Below are 20735 nucleotides of genomic sequence, written 5' to 3' on the forward strand. Positions count from 1 at the left end.
AAAACATCACCCTTCAGGGGCGTAGAAAATTCTGAAACGGGTCCCCATTGATCGGAAGTAGAAATGGTGGAGCTTGAGGCTCTATTAAAACCAAAAAATGAGATAAATCTCTTTGAAAAAGCGCAAAACGCGGGGGTGGCGCTGTGGAGCAGCCCAAGATGGCTGCCTAGCTCTCGAGCTCCCTGTGGCTCCGGCTGAAATCCGTCATCAACTGCGGTTCCTTTCGCCTATACTGTCTGAATTTTGGTGGAGCTGCTGCCCCTTCTCTTCTGGCAATCCTGTTGCAATCCCGACCCGAATCAGTTCCGGGAAGCCGGCGAACGGGACTTTTGGGCCTACTGGCGGGTGGCGCGCTGTACTTCGACGGACGCCTGGCTCCTGCTCCCCGCCCTCTGTTATCACCCGCGGGTCCCGCCGGGTCCCGCACGCACTCGCCTCCTCCTCCACAGTCGGCGCCAGAGTGTCTGTCCCGGCGTGGGGGCCGGCTGTGGACCTCGCTTGCCACCTTTGTCCTCGCCTACAGCGCCGGAGCGCTCATCTCGTATAGGCGGCTGGCGAGAGCCTGGCTACCCTGAGCTTGTGCAATTTACTTCGCTGGACTAAGGAGGTGAGGAGCTGGAGGTGGGAGCACCGGGCGGACCCCCGTCTACTTGCTCCTGTGAATCCGGACCATTACCCTGCCCTGTGTGGTTTCTGTGCGGCCTGTGTCCTCGGAGGGCCAGTGATCGCCGACACGACTGGAGGGGAACTTCTGTGAAACTGGTGTCCGGCCTCAACACCGAGGAACGGCCCTTTCTGTCAGATCCTGCATGGCCCTGACCCCCTATTCTTCTGTGGCCTGCCCAGCTTTTCCACCCGTTGCGCACTGTCGGGATCTCGCGACTGGGTCCTCTGCCCCGTTGTCTGCCCCTGCGGCCTTCTGCTGTCGCTGTGTCTCTATCTACAATGCCTAATAAGACCAAGGGGGTCACGGGGAGAGGGACCATGGATAAATTTGCCAAATCCGTCCCGAGGGAGGAGACGGGACACTCATCGTCCTTACAAGAGGACCTGGAGGGTGACGCCACCTGTGGAGCGAGAGCCCCTGATCTGACCACACTAATGGAATCTATGGCCAAGAACTTTGCCTCGTTCCACGAAAAGCTGGACGACATTAATGCTAATGTCGCCTCTCTCAAAACCCGCGTGGACCAGGCAGGCACCAGAATCACCGAGGCCGAAAGCAGGATTTCCACGAATGAGGACGAGATTCACGTACTGCAGAACACCGTCGCCACCCTGTCGCGCGATATGAAAAGTGTGAGAGCCAAGTGTGATGACCTTGAATCGCGCTCCAGCAGGAACAACCTGCGGATCATCGGGGTCCCAGAGAATGCACTTAAGGGCCGCATGGAGGACGCCGTTGAAACTCTGCTCAAGGATCTGTTGGGCGATCCTAGTCTCTCACCGTACTTCACCGTCGAGCGCGCACACAGGGCTCTGCCCCCGCGGCCCAGGCCGGGAGATATTCCGAGGCCCATCATCGCCAGGATCCTCAATTACCGGGACAGAGATCTTATCCTCCGGCTGGCCCGAGAGAAGGGAGACCTGCGCCACGGGTCCCGGACTTTTCGATTGCGGTGCAGCAGGAGCGGCGCCAATTCCTTGGGGTTAAGAATCTGCTTAGAGAACGCAATGTCCCGTGTGCCATCCTGTTCCCGGCTCGGCTTAAAATCACTCACAATGATAAACTGTACTTTTTTACCGTCCCGGATGAAGCGACAAAATTCATCGAGGCTCACATACCACTCCCCAACCCGGCTCCCGGTCATGACGGTGCTGACTGACCAGATGTAGTTTAATCTGCTGCTGCTTCACCTATCTAGTAATCCGTCATCATGCATGGGTCAATGGCAAAGTTTTATCATCAACCATGTGGTTTGGGTACCCTCTATACTTTTTGCGGGCCGTGGCCCGACCTGGGTGTTGAAACTAGCGTTGGGACCCCTCAAAACTCTGTATTCCGCAGGAACCGGTTATTTGGCAACTTATGCTGTCGTATGTAATGTTAAATTGGCCGTCCACACGGCAACAGCGCACCCCACTGCAATTGCAATGTTTATGTTTGGTTTGATGCTACTGCTAGTAGGCCCCAGTTGTTCCTTGGAGAGGGCATATCCCCGTTGGATTTTGCCCACCGACCTTTTCTTTCTAGTCTTGGTCGGATTAGTTGCTGGCGTGCCTTTTTGGGTGGGGGGGGGGGGGGAGTGGTTTCCACTGGAAGTTGTGGGTGGGCAGTGAGGGAGGGGGGTGGTATGGTTGGGGTTTGGGATAATTGTAGTGTAAATGACAGGGGCGGTTTGGCAAAGCGCGCAACATCAGGGCGCCCTTGTGGGAGCTCTCTCCGTTCTTCATGTAGATTTTTACGGCGGTTGTGGGATGTACCTTAGTCTCCCGTGATGTCCACAATAGTGATGTCCTGGAATATCCGGGGTTTAAGTACCTACACCAAGGCGCGCAAAATCATGGCGCATGCCAACAGGCATGGTTGCAAGATATTATTACTGCAAGAAACACACTGTGGGGGCTTGCTGGCTAGGCGCATTGCGCCTGCATGGGGTCCACACAGGTACTATACAGCTTACTCGACCCGCGCCAGAGGGGTATTGACGATGATCACAGGTCACTTAAGTTTGTACTCCATAAGAGCTATGTCGATTTGGAGGGTAGGTACATTATTCTACACTGCGCAACAGCGAACAGGGACCTGACCGGATTGCATCCATCTTGTTGGGATATGTAGGGGTGCAGATCATCTGGGGGGGGGATATGAACTTTATCTTGGACAACACACTTGACAGAACTGGCTCGGCCCCCAGACTCCTCTCCAGTGCTGCGATCAGGCTCCTTGCACATGCCATTGCCCTTGACATTCAAGACCCCTGGCGGGTTATGCACCCGCAGACGCAGGGATATACTTACTATTCCTCGGTGCATGACAGCTCCTCCAGAATTGATATGTTCTTCCTGTCCAGTTCCTTGTTGGGGAGGGTGTTGGACACTCAAATATTGGCACGCATCCTATCGGTCTGGCTTTCTTTGGACTTGGGCGTTCCCGCTCCTACAATTAACTCCTGGCGATTTAAATCCTTGGCCCTACAGGACATAGTATTTAAAGCTGAAATACTGTCCGACATCCAGTCCTACTTTGAATTTAACACGCCCCAATCCACCTCCACAGGGGTTCGCTGGGAAGCTTTTAAAGTCTTCATAAGGGGTATGTCCATTTCTAGGGAGGCGGGAGCCCTCAAAGCCATTAGGGCTGCCCTCGCCCGCTCTGAAGCCAAACTACGTGACCTCGAGAACGCACATCCTACTTCCGTGGACCCTGCGACTCTATCCCAGATCAGCAAGGAACTTCAATTTTTTAATGAACAAGCCACCAGGGAAGTCCAATATTTTAGTCGCCCCCAGGCGGCTCGTAAATATGGAGAAGGGGACAGGCCTGGCAAGACACTGGCTACGTTGGCCAGGGGTGAGTGGGGCCAAGCCCAGATAACTTGCATCAAGGACGGCTTGGGGTCGGAACGGTGGTCCGATCAACATATTCTGGAGGCCTTCGCTGACTTTTATTCGGAACTGTACGCACAACCCCCCCCCCCGAGCACAGCGAGTCCCAAATGCGCGACCTCCTCGAACAGATCCCCATGACTATCGTCTCCCCCTCTACCAGGGATCAATTGGACGCCCCCGTCCGGCTGGGTGAAATAGTTGAGGCTATATCTAAATTCCCCAAAGGGAAAGCACCTGGCCCCGACGGGCTGACCGCTGAGTTTTACCAGGAGCATGTGGCCATCTTGGCTCCCAGGCTGCTTGAGGTTTGGAATGAGTCACTTCGGCTGGGCACCCTCCCCCCTTCGCTACGCGAGGCCACTATCACGGTCCTGCTTAAGCCCGGTAAACCCACTGACGAGTGTGGATCATACAGGCCCCTCTCTCTGATGAATTTGGACACCAAACATTTTGCTAAAGTGATTGCCAACTGCTTCCTCCCGGTCATGTCGTACATGGTTCACAAGGATCATTCGGGTTTTGTACCCGGGAGATCAACGTCCCACAACATTAGGAGGCTGCTTAATATCATGGCACGTATCGATCAGGGGGTGAGAGCGGTGGCGGTTCCACTGGATGCCCAAAAAGCATTTGACATGGTGTCCTGGAAATACATCTGGTTGGTTTTGGAAAATATGGGGGTAGGGCCCAATATGATAGCATATATTAGGTTACTGTACACTTCCCCGGTGGCCAGGGTGCGAGTTAATTCTCGGACGTCCGATCTGTTCCCCCTCTTCAAAAGGTACCAGGCAGGGCTGCCCGTTTTCCCCGATCCTCTTCGCCTTGGCGATCGAGCCGATGGCCGACTATGTCAGGGAGCGTCACGCGCGGAAGGGAGTGCGGCTGAAAGATTCCCCTGAGATCATCTCGTTGTATGCGGACGATGTGCTACTCTTTATTAGAGATCCAGCTGTTCACCTGGACCTGGTCTTACGCGACGTTACCCGCATAGGCACATACTCGGGGTTCACGATAAATTATACAAAATCTGAGATCCTCCCCCTCACTAGCTCCACGTCACAGCCTACCACCGAGTTCCCGCTCCGATGGTGCCCGAATGGGATTAAGTACTTGGGAGTTTGGGTGTCCCTCACCAGAGATTCGCTCCTAACGGACAATTACCAGGCAGTGGCCGAACATGCCGAGGCCAAGATCATGCGCTGGCGTACCCTCCCACTATCGCTAGCCGGCAGACTCTCGCTGGTGAAAATGATCCTGCTGCCCAAGTTGTTGTACATATTTGGTAATGTGCCTATCTGGCCGGGTAGGAAATACTTCACGAATCTGCATAAAATGTTTGCACATTTCCTGTGGCACTCCGGCGCGGTGCAGTAAAAGTGGTCGGATATGTCCCTACCGTATGACAGGGGGGGTTTCACAGCCCCAGACTTGCTGCGATACTGGACGGCGTCCCAGGCGCAGTTTGCATCCTACTGGTACCCCGGGCCCCCACCTCGTCCCCATGTCAAACTTGAGGCCCTGGCGGCGGCGGGCATCGATGTCATGTCCTTGATTCTCAACTGGCAGTACGCGCCGGACTCTTCCCGTTGACCCGGTCCGGACCACAGTACAGGCATGGGGCCAGATATTCAAAACTTGCGATGAGCAATGTCCATTCTACAAATGGCTCCCCGCTTGGGGGTTTCCCGGGCTGGAACCCACGCGTGACACCGCCCTGGCGCGCCATTGGGAGGCCCTGGGATACCGTGCTCTTACCGATTTCTATCTAGAGGGACAGTTTATAACGCTGCAGACATGGAGACCGGGGCACTCTGGTTCTGCTCTGGAACTTCTGCAGTTCTACAGACTCCGCGCTGCCTTCCGAAATCTATGGCCGGTCTTCCCCATCGAACCCCCGGACTCTCCCGCGATTGCTTACATTGCTAACTCGGGCGGCGCCCGAGGGGTGGTTTCTTCACTATACAAGCTCCTTTCGTCCTCGCCCTCTCCGCCTCCGTCCTGGGCCCGGGATGCCTGGGCCTCCGAGTTGGACCTGGAGCTTACTGACCAACAGTGGGAGAAGATGTGTTCCCATACTAGCAAAGTGTCCCTAAACGTCCGCTACCGCACCATACAATATAAACTACTCAATAGGCTGTACTACACCCCAGGTAGAGTGTCTAGGTTTGCCGGCTCCGATCCTCGGCTGTGCCCTCGCTGCGGACGACGCTGACCATTTGCACATGTTTTGGAGCTGCCCGAACCTGGCCACATTCTGGAGTAAGATCACAGAGACGCTGTCGGAGATTACTGACACTGAGGTGGACCTTGATCCAATGGGGGTGTTGTTTGGGGTGTGGCGGGCTGGGGGAGCGGTGGACAGTATTAAATTCTTAAATGTAAGCTGTATCCATAGACAAAAAGTGTGTCCTAAGCTGGAAGAGCCCCAATCCTCCTGCATTCCAGAAATGGTTAAATTTACTCACCTGATCTCAAAACTGTGAGGAGGAGTTTCTGGGTATTCTCCCGGTACGCTCTCGTCCTCGGAACATATGGACTGCATTCAACAGCTACTTGATTGGCTTAAATGACACTTCCTCTGGGGATGGATCCCCCTGACGTTCCTAATGCTGCTCGCTTTCTTGGTGACCTGTGACATGCCATTTCACACCCGCTGTTACTGTAATTTTGTCTACTTGCTCTTTATGTACCGATTGATGCAACAAATTAGTGTTTATTGCTCTGATGTGTGTGTATGCCTTTTGCCTCTGTCAACAAAAATAAAAGTTTGAAAAAAGAATAAAAAAAAAATAAAAAAGCGCAAAACGCAGTAAAAGCTCGAGAGCTATAGCACGAGGACTCCCAACACTTGAACGTGCGGTAAAAATCTGAGGATGGCTGCCAGGGGCGGGGCTTAGGGCGGGGCTTAGGGAGAGGGCAGTCATTGGCTGGGGGCAGTATGACCAAGAGACCAGCGATTGGTTACTACTAAGAAAGACAGATCAGAAACGAAACTGATATTGATTTTTTCTTTACCAAGGATTCCCAGCCTGACGACGGGGAATATTCATGAGCATGTGAATCCATGCCAGACCCCATGCTGGAGAATTGAAGATGTCACTGATGAACTGAAAAGAGCTTTTGCTGTTAAAGTGTATAATTTGGGAATAGAAGACTGACAGAGTAGTATGTGTGAGAGTTGTATTGTGAATGGGATTAGATGATTGATGATCAATGGTTATTAGAAATTGGCAAATGAATTTGGAGTTGTTTGTATTAAATTGAATAAAGATTATTTTTAGAATAAACAGATTCTCGCTTGTCAGCCTGTACTCGCTGGTTCAAACCTCATTTACTCTGTCATGGCCTGGAGACAGGTCCACAGGAAAGAGCTCTGCAACTGGCCCCGGGAGCATGAGGTTTTGCCTGTCAGAAGGACCATGTATAGTAGATCGCTGGCCATTACCCCCCTGTACCCTAGAGGTTGTCAAATTGAAGAATCTGTGGAGCTTGTTTTTTGGGACTGCCCTTTTTGCTAAGGTGGTGTGTTTGGGTGCAGTTGATTTAGTGATGCCCTATATAGGGCCAGCTCAGGTGGATGTAAGATTGGTCATGTTTGGTAGTCATGTGGGGCCTTGGCAGGTGGATAAATGGGAGCAGCCGTGGGTCTCGATCTCTTGCATCAAAATGGCAATCTGGAAATCAAGGAATGATCTAGTGCTTAGACTTTTTTTTTTTGCTTAAGCCAGGAACTGTTCAGATTGCTTAGGCGGACCTGAAAAATTACTATGTGCGGGACCTTGCAAAGTTGAGCCAATCGGATCTGCAGTTGAAATGGGCTTACAAACCTCCATGAGGGGTTGGCAAGGGTGTTTTGAGTATTGTTATTAACCCCCTTCTTGAGACTTGGTATAGATCAAGGAGGTTGGTACATTCATCAATGAACAACCTTTGCTTTGAGAAAGATTTGTACTACTTTTTGGGCCTACTGGCAGTAGTGGGATTGGGAAACAATCTTACAGCTGAAGAATTATCAGGCTTAGTTTCTATTAAATGTTCACTCTTCATGCTTCTGACAGTCTTCTGACGATGAGCCTGGACTTGGAGGACAGCTAGCTGTACCATGTGTGGCGGTGAAGAGAACATTTGTGAAGAAGCAGCATCGGAGTGCTGGAAGTCTTATGTCAGGTTTTAGAGTTGTAGACTCCTGCCTCTAAAAAGAAGCGGGGGAAGTTGCAGGCTCCTGTATACTAGAAGCAGATTTTCTAGAACATTGTATAAGATGAGACTAAGGGGGGGAGTTGTAGACTCCTGTCCCAGGGAAGCTGGGGCAGTGGCAGACTGCCACCTTTAGGAATAACTTTCCCTGAGGAGAATTGGTGTGCAGTTGCAGACTCCTGTCCCATAGAAGCGGGGGCAGTTGTAGACTCCTGTATGCTAGGATTTGGTTTCAAGAAATTGGTGTTACATAAGACTATGGGTGGTTGTAGACATCTGTCCCAAAGATGCTGGTGGCAGAGGCAGACTCCCACTTTCAAGAAGAAGGTTTCAAGAACTTTGTCTGAAGAGACACTTGGCGTGCAGTTGTAGACTCTTGTTCCTAGACAACTGGGGACAGTTGCAGACTCCTGCTTTCTTGGATAAGGCCTTGAGACTGTTCAGGAAAAACGTTTCTTGAAAGTCAATAATTTGTGTTTTGGCAGTCAAGGAAAAATGGTCTGCTTTGACATTTTTCGTCTTGGAGCAGTAGAAGACTCCTATTATGAACATGTGTCAAGATGATGTATATAGTTCCGATATTTTGATAAGAATATTTCTTCTTTTGGGTTCTGGACTTGGGCTTTATATTTTCAGCTATGCAGTGGTAGCCTTACATAAAGGCCTAAATCCCTGCGGGGGGTATTCTAAGCTATTTTAAGAACTGGTGGAGACATTAAAGCATGGAGACATTTAAGTATTCTTATAAATCAAGGAAGGGTCAGATAGTGGACTCCCTGTAGATAGTGATAAATCTGACTCTAGAGTATTCTTGCATTAGATATTGACTTAGAGAGGGACATTTTGATGACCATAATATGTTAGAAGCTACCATTAAACTACCTCAAAATAAGCAATTTTAGGTCTTTCAAGAAATCTTAACGGTAAATAATTCAGGTAATCGTGTAGTTAAGTTTGAGCGAGGGGGGCGGGGTCGCTCCCTTACTGGTCTTCTCCAGTCAGCTTTCATTGACCCTTCTCCTATGCAACTTGAGTGGGTTTGTCAACCATCAAGATTCTGTGGGACTTAAATCCGCCATTGATATGCCAAGGTAGGAGGATGAGGCCCACAAATTATCCCTTTGATCTCAGCTTATCAAAGAAAGAAAATGATAAATAAGCACAAACTGTCTCTAAATAAAAATATAGAGGACCCCATACTTTTGAAATATGAATTAAAGGCAGTAACTCCCAAAGAAACTGGTTTCGGTCCTGGAAAGGTATGAGAAAACAAAGAAAAGGGGAGGAAATGTTAAGAGCCGTATGTGCCAAAAACACTAGAAACTTTTGGTCGATAGTGAGATCAGTTGGTGGGGGGGGGGCTACGATCAGCAAGAAACAGTCATTCATAAAGCCTCTTGGATAGAACATTTCTCGGGCCTTTATGGCCTACCAGGATGCCAGGCTCCCAAGGTAATCTGTAGCACTCAGTGGTCCCTTAACTTTACGACTGAGGATTTTGAATTATTGATTAAAAAATCCTCGGCATTTAGGGCAACTGGGCCCAATGGTCTGAGCAATGCTATTAATAAACTAAGCCCAGTGTTAGGGTGCAAGAATCTCAAGATCCCGTTTTATAATGTTATTCTAACACGACTACCCCCAGAGTCATGGAGAAGATGCATCGTCATTCCCATCTATAAAAAGGGAGCTAGATCAAATCCATCAAACTATCGGCCCATTTCCATCTTAGATGCTGACGGGAAGATCTTCTCTGGTCTCATTCCATCTGAACTGGACAGAGTCAAAAAGGTATAATCCCGAAACAGCAGCTCTACACTTCCTTAAATAAACTTCTTCTGGGTTGCCCGTCTTCTGATTCCCTTGATAAGAATGGGTCTCCTCTGTTTGGAGCCTGGCTTGATTTCATCAATAGGAATAGATTGTGGTTAAAACTACAGCGGTGGGGGATCCCGGAGTCATTACTTGCTATATAGGTGGAATTACATGAGTGCGGCTATCCATGCTGGGGGCTCTGTCTCAATCTGTTTTGATCAATAAGGGGGTGCGTCAAGGATGTCTATTAGCCCCTCTCCTTTTCATCATCTATCTTTCGGATTTAATGGAATGGGTGAGGGATGCGGGGATGGCAGCCCCCATACTGGGGAACTGGAAAATAAACTGGTGAGCATACGATGACGATATTATCGTGTTTGATCAAACACAAGTTGGCCTGCAGCAATTACTTTATGTCTTGTGGGTGTATGCTAAAGCCAATGACTTAAAAATAAACCCTGAAGGGTCAAAGATAGTGATCTTTAAGCATCCCCTCAGAAAAATGTAATCCTTTCCCTGGCAGTTGGATAAGACGATAATTTCAGTATCTAAGGAAGTGACCCATTTGGGCTAAAAAAAAATCACTGCTTTTCCGACTAGGCGTGAACTTATCCTCACAATTGATCTAAAGGTAGTTAACTTAATTGCTCAGATGAAAATAATCCACTTGCAGTTTTGTAAATTTTCTCTTCTGCCTCGGGTAACATTTTATGTAGGGAAGGTTGGGCCAGTCATTTTTGGCATGGAGTGTAATCTGATGGCTTACCATTTGGACAGGGACAAGATTGAAAGCAAAATCTGGAAGTCGTCCCTGGGTCCGCTATAGATTGATACTTGCTCCCCCAAAATCATCATTGTACGAGACTCTAGATATGATATGACATTTGTAACGCGCCTATACACAAGTGTTTCCAGTCCCTCCGTCTGAACAACTCTGGACTCCACAGTGCTTCCCGCCTGGAGTTTGGTAAGTATGGAGGCAGCCTTGCTTTGGATCGGTAAGTATGGAGGAGCCCCTTGGTCGTCAGTAGCTTGATTATCACGGTGGGTTTGCTTACTGATTTCCGGCCTCTGTTTCACGTTACTGATTTGGGGCTCCGTTTCACTTGTCGGGTCACCACACCAGCTGCAAATTGTTGGGATGTAATGTTGTAGTTTTGTATTACGGCGCTACACATGCCCTGTTTGATGGATTGTTCAGTGGGCACGCAATGCGTTTCCTCAAAGGGAAAGCCTCCCGTGTTTAAGCGTTGGTTTTCGGTATTATATGATGTTATTTGGTCGCCCTGTGCCCTCATCCCGGCCCTCGGGCCTTGCTGATTGTGGTACCTATGCGCGGTATATTTCTCCAGATTCGACTTATGCCAGACACAGTCATGCCCCTGTCCGGGGTTTAGTTCCCCGTATACCTGCGAGACTACAAGTCCCAGAATGCATTTAGGCATTTGCCGCTGGCATTTCTACATAATACGGCTTTCATGTATCTGCTACACATTGGTTAAGGTGCTCTCTGTTGTTATAAAGTCTTTTGGAAATGGAAAAATGGCTCCTTTACAGTAAAGTGTTTCTTCACACACATGGAGTTTGTTTTTCCAAAAACAAAGTAATCAGAGTTGGTTTCCAGTAACGTCCGCACAAATAGGGAATACTTTCTACGAATAGGTCGTCAAAAGAAAAAAAGGTTTGTTCGCTGACCAAGCACTGCGTGTAGTTTACCTCGAATTACAAGCACCGCACCGAAGGAATGGTCTCAGGTGGCACTTAAAATGCCAAAGCGGTGACTCTAGGCATCTGTGGCTATAGGCATTTGCCAGTCTGTGTTTGTGGGGATTTTTCTGACCATTGAGGGTAGCAGGTGCAAGCATGTTGTAAGTGCATGGCCATGGGATATGGTTTCCTATGGTATTACTGTCCATTGATGGTAGCAGGTGTAAGCGCATGGCCATGGAATATTGTTTTCTGTGGTATTTACTGGCCATTGATGGTAGCCGGTGCAAAAATGGTGCAAAGTTCATGGGCAGGGAATCGTTTTCCCAGGGGTATTTAATGGCCATCGATGGTAGGAGGTGCTAGAATGATGCAAGTGCATGGCCATGAAATTGTGCCTGGCGTATCCCTTAGGCTTACACACATCCCAAAACTGCTGGGTTTGAGAGATGGGTGCGTGCATTTCTCCCGAGTTGATTGCCTTGCCTTGGCGCAGGGGGGCTTGCTCCCAAGGCATTTGGGGGGACAGCCCCGGGTAGCTTTGCGGGAGTTGTAGGGGGGGGCACTGCTGTGCTAAGTGAGTCACGGGTCCCTCCCGCGGGAGTTGAATAGTGTAAATACCTTTGCCATAGCACAGCAACGTGCGTAACTCACGTGTCTGGACTTTTACGCAACGTCCAAGAAAAATTTTAGGATGCGTCTGGCCCGAGTAATGGTTTCTTAAAGTGGGTTTCTACGTCATTAGGACAGGATAGCGTGGCACAGGACGTAACATACTTTAAAGAGGCACATTTACTGGAAAATTAGCGGAAACATTGCTGGTGGATAAAATTATGGCTAATAGAAACGTCAGCTAGGTAATGGGGTATAGGTTCTATGGATACAAATATGCCCCACTTCTGGATAAAGAGAGACTACAAATACCAGAATGCAATTCGGCAGAAGGCGGTAGCATGGCCTGGAGTTGTTTAGATATTGAGGAATGTCGATGGATAATATGCTGGTTGGTTTTCAGGAGCCATTAGAAAGGGTTTTTCAGGAGGCATTACTTGGGGGTAGATGATCCATACGGACAAGTAGCAATTGCACCTACCAAGATCCCGGAAATGGCAGGGTGGTTAATTAATCACTCAGGAGACAACTGAAATGATGTATTGGGGAAGGTACCTATCCACAAGGCAAGGGTTTTGGGACAAAACATACAAGTCCAAAAAGGGTGTCAACAGTATGCCTTATGTCTGCGTTGGGTCGATAAAGTGTTTTATGTTCAAATACAGGTTCAAGAATGCCCTAACTGGAGAAAAGATCATTAGGCAAGCCGATCACGGTGCAGTTGATGAGAAGGTTGATCATGTAGCAAACAGGTAACAGTGTTTTTTTCCTGAACACCCAAGGTGGACTAAGTGTCGGCCGTGTAAGTACCCAATTCTCCTCCAGCGGGCCACAGTAGATGTCTAAAATGAACAATTTGCATCGCATCTGCAGGGGTGGACCTCCGTTCAGGGCGATACTTTGCCAAGCTTAGCATTACACCCATTAGAACTGGTCATAGAGGGTAGGAAGGAGTTTGGCGTTAGCAGTCTTGAGTTTATTAAAAGGGTTGTGGGACAGGCAGGGAATGGCCTAAAGGCAGCAGGCTAATGGCCACAAATGAACCAAGATGCGCTTGAGTTCGACCAGGGTAGCTGGTGCAGATTATGAAATACACGAGTGGCAGTTTACTTCATCGCATGGGGTGCCACTGGTACTGGGTCATAAAGGAAAGGAATGGTTAGTTACAATTGTGCACCATTTTTTCATTTAAGTCAGACAATTTTTGGGGCGTGGTCGAAGCCCGATGGGGCGGGCTCGGTGTAGCATAGTTGCACTTTGGGTTCAATGTTCAATTCAGGGTCACCGGGTAAACAATTTCCTTGGATCCATTATATTTACTGAATGACGTTAATAGAAAAACGGAATAAAGGCAAAAAAAAAGGCAATAAGGTGCGGTTATCCCGCATTCAATGCCCCTCCAATTGCATGCTTCCAGTGTCCAGGATAGGGCTGGCAGGCCAGTAGGGCAGACACACCTGCATAGAAGAGGAAAATGTGGGACCGAAATTTGTAGGTATAAATCAACACCACAGTAATTACGCAGTAACTTTGACCACAGCCGGGTTCACTGGAAGGTTTAATAAAAGGAGATGGCTTGGTGGATTGCACGCTGGCAGCGTCGTAGTTCATACCACAACGGTGAGCCCACCAGCAGCTGATTGGCCATGGGAACCTATGTTGAGGGACCTGGGGTCCCACCGAGGGGGGTCACTTCTCGATGGTGCCAGCTGTGGGGTCACAGCGCTGCACATTTGCGGTGCGAATAACAGATTTGTGATTGTGTTATCATAAAATATGAAACCAATAGAGGACGTCTACGACCACCTCCGCCTGCTCCCGGGTGTGCGACCCGGACTCAGCATTACGATCCCGAAAGGTCTGGTAAGCTGTGGGGCACTCCCACAATGACATACCAGTGCTAAGACTGGAGGATGGAAGAAAGGTACGATAAGTGCAAAGTTTTCTTTATGTACAACTGTAGGTTCCGTCCATTAACACGGCTCTGAGACCTACAAAACGTTTTCGTAATTGGTGGGACCTCCCACAATTGCATGCACAGATTGCATGCATGAGCAACTTATCATTTTCAATTACGGTTTGGGTGCAAGTTAATGGGCGGGACAGGAATGCACCATAACGACCCTAAAGAAAAGTTTTGAAATGGTAGGAGGTGCGACACTTGGTACATGCTTGCGGTAAGACTGGGTAATTGCATACATACACTGGTAAGTTGCAATTGTGGCTACATACAACCGAAAGACCTGCCCAGTAACACAGCACCATGACCCTGTGAGGTTGGGCTGGCGGTGGGACACGGCCTCAGGATGGAGGCCACGGCAAAACCGAAGGTTGGCACAAGTACACTTAAGGTTGAAATTAGGGTTTGTGTACAATTCAAGGGCCTCGACCAAGAGGATGGGGCCATCACCAGGTTTGGGGGTGGGGGAGGGGCACATAGACCATCAAGTGTAGCACTGACTAGGTAATCATGGGCCACTGGCAGGTTTTAGGGCACCTGGAGTGCCAGTATTGATTTACAAAGGCAACTTGGGGAAAGCATGTTATGGCCCAAGGAGACAGAAACTCTATAGGATGGTGGGCGCTGAACTTGGACATACATGGGGGACAAGTGTAATGTGGGCAAAAAAACACTTTGTCCTGGTGAATGGTTACCAATAGATCTTGTTTAAGTAGCCCACCAACCAGACACCCTTAGTGTTTAACCCACAAGGTGCCGACGGCACATTTGGGTGGCATGATCTGGCCACCATGGGAAGGGCCCGATTGAAATGGGTCTGCGCACACTGGCAAGATTTGCCTGGTACCGACATCATCTGGTCGGAGGTGGTGCCCAGATTGCAATGGCGCAGGACGGCGTCACACAGGGCATGGAGAAGTCCAGTCGCAGGCTCAACAGAGGGATCAGAAAATGTACAAGGCTGAGGGCTTTGGTTTTGTAGGACACACCTGCCCGAGGAAGAAGTACTGCATGCAAGACAATCTGGAGCGTATCTTACTATGAGGAAATCTGCCAATCTTTTATTAAACACCTTCAAAGAGTGGTGTGTGTACCTTCTTACTCTAAGCGACCTGGACTGTGTTACTCTTATCCAAAATCCAGGTAAAGGAAAGTCTCCATCAAATAGATTGGATAAGAACAGAACAAAATGAGGTCGGCTAAGCTATCTTCATCCCCGCTTCTAATTGACAAACCGAGGTCTCTACTCCCCCAACATCTTATTAAATCATACAATCCACATACACAAATGGACTTCCTACGTCTTTGCTTCGAACTATGGAAATCCTCCATGTTAGTTTTAAAAATCTATATCCCTCTGATTTATGCGATAGTTGTAGCGCTAAAGTAACACAGTCGATCCATCACCTTCTGACGGAGTGTGCTGGGACCTGGTTTGTCAGAGTTGCAAGACTCAAGTGTTATGTGAATGATCCCAACTTTTTATCTTCAGACATATTTTGGGACAGGCTAATTTCTGGCAACAAAAGGTTCCTCTCATTTGAAGTTGTTTAGATTTTACAACAATTGAATTTGATAAATAATGGGGCTATTTTAAATGGTCTGCCAATGCAAAGTTCTTTGTTTCAGCTGCTGTTCATTCTTCTTATCTGCTTTTGTGTACAAAGCTTATTTTTCTTTTATGCTTTTATGTCCTAATGCATTTACTTGATTTTCTGTTTTTTGTATACTGTGTAAAAAGTCAGTTCTTTTTGGCTAATGCACAATAAAAAATAAAAAGAAAGATATTGACTACTGTGGCAGGGGAGGCAATGATTCTCCTTGAGAGTGCAGTTAGATAAGAAGGGAGGTGGAGACACAATAAGGCGCCCAGATACCTTTGGGTCGGGTGCGTCATACAAATATAACAAACAAACAAAACAAACAGTAACTCACTCCTGTGGACACCTTTTTGTGCCAGGGCAAGGAAGATATGGACTTCCAGAAAGAATTGTTAATGGGGAAGAGGGTTAGTTGACCTTTAATTAGTTGCATTAGTTACAAAGGCCTCCTTGTATAAGGAGTTGGAAATTGTTTTTTTTGTTGGCCAGCATCTACAGTTATGTGGTTCTTTGTTACTAGGCATTACCTTGTGTGCACCACAGTTTGGTTCTTGGTGTTAGTTGAAGTATTTAGTCTTGCTTTAAGTATGTTTTACCATGAACATCGCATAGTAACTATGTTGGTAATATGTTGAGTTTTGATAAATAAACTTTTGATATAAAAAAATCTGTTCTTAGCAGTTTAATATCTGATACGTCCTCTATCTGGGGACCATATATTAAATTGATTTTTGGAACAGAGAGATGGAGTGGGAGCTTGCTCTGTCCACTCCACGCATCAACCTGGTATTGCAGTACCTCCAGAAATGGTGCACTTCCCCATTTGGGGAAAACAATGCTGTGAAAAAGAAAGACTGAGCAATTCTTGAAAGAAGAGCTGAGGGTGACTTTTGGCCACTTGGTGACAGGGCCAGGGCGAGGCTGCAGCTTGGCTGGGTGGAGCTCTGCAGCCTGTGTCTGGCCGTCTCGGACCTGGAGCTCTAGGACCCCTGGAAATCTTTGGATGGAGCCATGCAAAATAAGCTGACCATACAGCCGGGCATGCTGGTCATGCAAATGCTATTCCTGGCCGAGGATTCTGGGGGTCTGCAACAGAGCGTTGCTCCGAGTCAGCAGGGGAGCTGCCGAGCAGCAGTCTTTCAGGCAAAGCTTTTGTGGGCATTGCTTCTCGGCCTTTTGGCTATGATCAAGTGCTGGGATTCATCTTGCTGTCTGGCTTGTCCGGTCCAAGGAGACGCCCTTTGCAGCTGATCCCCCAGGCCTTTGGGTCTGGGCTTTTTGATCGTGCTTAGAAGGTCCGAGAGCTTTCGTTATTTCGTTTTGGAATTTGGATTTGTGAGAAGAAGGAGGCAGTCACCCTCTCTCCCAGAGGAGGAGAGAGGGGTGGCTTGCATTACCACAGGATTATTTTTTGATTGGAGGAGAATTCTACGGCAGTTTTGTCCAGTATGGCGATGCCTTCCAGGGCCATACCACCGGCAACGGAACTACGGAATTCGATTCGAATGACGGTACAACATGATTTTCGTTTGGGAAAGAATTTTGACTTTATTGTCAAGGAGGTACTGTTTAAAGCATTACAGGCGGAAAAAGGAAAAGTATATTGTATGCAGGAGCATAGACATGTTGCTACGTATGATTTTACTTTCACTGATGAAGAATCGTCTGAGTGTATATGAAGTTTATAAAGCGGAAAAGGAAAAGAATACAATTTTGGAAGGTATTACGATTGAATTGTGTTATATCCGTCAAAAGACACCGTTGACGGTTCATATGTATAATCCTTTTGTGCATCTCGAAACAATTAAGAATTGGCTTCTAACTTATTGCGAGGAAGTAAGAGGTGGACATGAGATGAAGAATAAGTTTGGTTTCTTTAATGGCAACCAAAGATTTGTGGTTGTGCTGAAAAAAGATTCGGAACGAGTGGGAGGAGTGTCATATCCTCCGGGTGTTTTTAAGATTATGAATAATAGTGGTTATTTGTACTATCCAAATCAGCCTATATTTTGCAGGTTCTGTAGGAAATTTGGGCACACTAAACAAGAGCGTCCAAAGGATAAGTGTAGAAATTGTGGGAGCTCGGGTCACAAAGCAGCAGAATGTGAAAGACCCAAAAGATGTAATTTGTGTGATGTAGATGGACATCTGGCAGATAATTGTCCTACTGTTTCAAAGACGTATGCCCAAGTTACCAGTATGAATGACGTTTTTCAAGATTATTGTGACGAAAGTAATCGGAATAAGGAGGACAAGGAGAATCAGAGGAAAGAGGAGGATGAAATGGAGGATAGTATTGTTGGAAAAACGGATGAAGTTTTGTTGAGAAAAGATATATTGGATGTATTGAAAGAACGTTTGGTTAGAGGACCGAGAGGACCAGTGAACAGTAAAAGGATTACAGATCAGGAATATGAGGATTTATATAGAAAGTTTATACAAGACTGAGACAAGAGAAAGTTTTGGTACTTTGGAGGATGTGAATGCGGAATTTGCACAGATTTTGATGGAATTTCACCAAGGTAAGAGCGAGACAATAAATATGGAAGAAGTTCAGAGCAGTATGGAAGAAGATGGCATACTGGAGAAGGAGGTTGAAATGTTGAAAAGTGAAGAGATGGTAACCGTGAGAAGTAAAGAACAGTTGGATAGAGATAAGGCTACTATGGATCAGATAAATAAATGCAATAAGCCAGAAGATGTAGCCTGGGAGAAGGCAACACAGAAAGGTATGAGTAGTGTGAAAAAAGATGAGCAGAATAGATTGCAGGTATATTCAGTGTTTCAGGAAATTGAGACTTCGAATTCTTTTGATCCGTTACAAGAGGATTGGGGAGACCCAGTTAGTTCACAATCTATGCAGCAATCAGATCTTATGGAAGAGCCAGAAAGTGAAAATGAGGGAACTCGGGTGGATCACAGAATTACGCGTAGAGATCTAAAAAAGAGAAAGGACCGTAGTCGGTCCATTGTGAGATAAGTAAAATAATGTTTATATATATGTGAATGGTGATGGAGCCGATTAATAATACTACCCTAAGGGTGGCAACTTTGAATGTAAGAGGGATCAATAGTAGAGTGAAACGTGTGGCATTGTTTGCATTTTTAGCAACAATACCATGTGAAATTCTTTGTTTGCAGGAGTGTGCCATGTCATGGGACAGGACTAATATGAAGTGGTGTTCAGAATGGACAAATGGAATGTCCGTTTGGTCAGGAGCAAATGATAATAGGAATGCGGGTACTGCAGTTTTATTTAATTCCCATTTAATGATGAATGTGAAGCATGTGGAGTTGATCCCTGGGCGTATATTACAAGTGTCTTTTGAATGGCAGAATACGCTACATAAATTACTTAGCGTATATGCTAATGCAAAGAAAAGAGATAGGTGTTCTTTGTTTCAGTGTTTACGATCTTATTGTATGGGGAGTACCCCTTTGATAGTGGCGGAGGATTTTAATTGTATATTACATAATGCTGACAGGGTGAGAAGTGGTAGACCAGTGAGTACTGAAAACAAAGACACCTCAACCAAATTATTGAAAGAATAGATGATTTACAGCTGATAGATACTCATGCTATTCATAATCTTCCAGGGGCGAGGTTGACTTATAGAGAGAACAATGGGTTGGTAAAGTCCAGAAAAGGTTTTATTTTTGTATCAAAAAGTTTTGTGACAAGTGAGACAGAAGTTATACCTACGCTTTTTTCGGATCATTATTTAGTACTTTCCACAGTTAAGTTAATGTCATATACACCAAAGGGAAGGAGGTTGTGGAAGTTGAATGTACAATTATTGAAAGATGAAGATGTGTGGTCGTTTTAGACATTTGCTGAAGCAGTGGGTGACGCAGCATGGATCCTACCCTTACATTTTTGATTGGTGGGAAGCAATGAAGGTTAAAACAAAAAGATTTTTTATAAAATGTGGGCAAGAAGTTGTCAGGAAGAATAATTTTGTTTATAGAATGTTAGTAGGCTCACAGCAAATGTTACATCAACTGCAGGGTATGGGTGTTGATGTACGAGAAGAATGGGGTACAGTTAAGAGAGATATTCAGAATTGGATACAGGAGAAAACAAAGACGATTATTTTTAATTTAAGAATTAAGAATTTTGAGGAAAATGAAAAATGTACGATTTTTTTTTTTAAATCAATAGCTTTTCGAAGAGGGATCTCAGCAGAATTCAATAGTACACACAGTGTGGGACGAGATAAAGTAGATAATAGTTTAAATATTTCATATGAATATTATTCGGAATTATATTCCCAGAAGTTGTTAGATATGGAACAGGGAGAAAGGTTTTGTACTCCTATACATGACGTATTAGAGACAGTGCAAAAGGAGAAAATGGTGGAACCTTTTTCCTTGGAGGAGGTACGATCAGCAGTGATGGCAGCTTCACAGGGGAAGTCCCCTGGTAGTGATGGCCTACCAATTGAATGGTATGTAAAATGTTGGGATATTTTGGGACCTGTATTAGTGGAAGTGGTGGAAGCATGTTTAAACACGAGAAATTTGAGTTCTAGTATGAAAAAGGGAATTATAACCCTGATATATAAAAAGGGAGACAGAATGGATATTAAAAATTGGCGGCCAATTACTTTATTGAATGTAGATTATAAAATTTTGGCTAAAGTAATTACAAATCGCTTGAGGGAGGTAATTAAAGATTTAGTACATGGGGACCAGACGTGTGCTATTCCAGGGAGACGTATTCACGAAAGTTTGTTAATTATTCGAGATTCTATCAATGCAGCTAAAGAAAAAGGGACATCTCTAGGAGTATTACGTTTAGATTTTGAGAAAGCCTATGATAGGGTTGGGAAAAATGGGATGTCCGAGTCGTTTTTTACATTTTGTGTCCACTTTGTATAGTGGGGCGTTTAGTCAAATTCGTTTAAATGGTGTGTTATCTGGAAAAATACCGATTTTGTCTGGAGTGCGACAGGGGTGTCCGCTATCGGCATTGATTTATGTTTGTGCAATTGAGCCATTGCACATAAGTATACGAGATCATCAAGGAATTATAGGTGCTTCGGTTCCAGGAACAAGAATTCAAGCAAAGTCCATAGGTTATATGGATGATGTTACTATTTTGTGTAGAGATGCTCAGTCAGTAAGGCAGGCGGTATTACATACTGAGTTATTTTGTCAAGCAGCGGGGTTTAAATTAAACATCAAAAGTGTAAATTGTTTACGGTGGATGTATGGGATAATTTGTATCATTGCCCAGTTAGTAGAGCTGGAAAAGGAGTGAAGGTTTTGGGGGTCGATTTTGAAAG

General features: G+C 46.5%; 1 long non-coding RNA gene and 1 pseudogene across 3 annotated transcripts in view; one reads left to right on the plus strand and one right to left on the minus strand.

Annotated features, from left to right (window-relative positions):
• LOC138563654 (uncharacterized) overlaps positions 1 to 20735 on the minus strand; it is a 162295-nt gene that overhangs the window by 69319 nt on the left and 72241 nt on the right. The gene's annotated exons all lie outside the window — the stretch shown is intronic.
• On the plus strand, positions 16089 to 16267 carry LOC138461183 (U2 spliceosomal RNA; annotated as a pseudogene).

The sequence above is a fragment of the Ambystoma mexicanum genome, chromosome 1p (assembly GCF_040938575.1).
Source record: "Ambystoma mexicanum isolate Mex_15411 chromosome 1p, UKY_AmexF1_1, whole genome shotgun sequence".
NCBI classification, from domain to species: Eukaryota; Metazoa; Chordata; class Amphibia; order Caudata; family Ambystomatidae; genus Ambystoma; species Ambystoma mexicanum.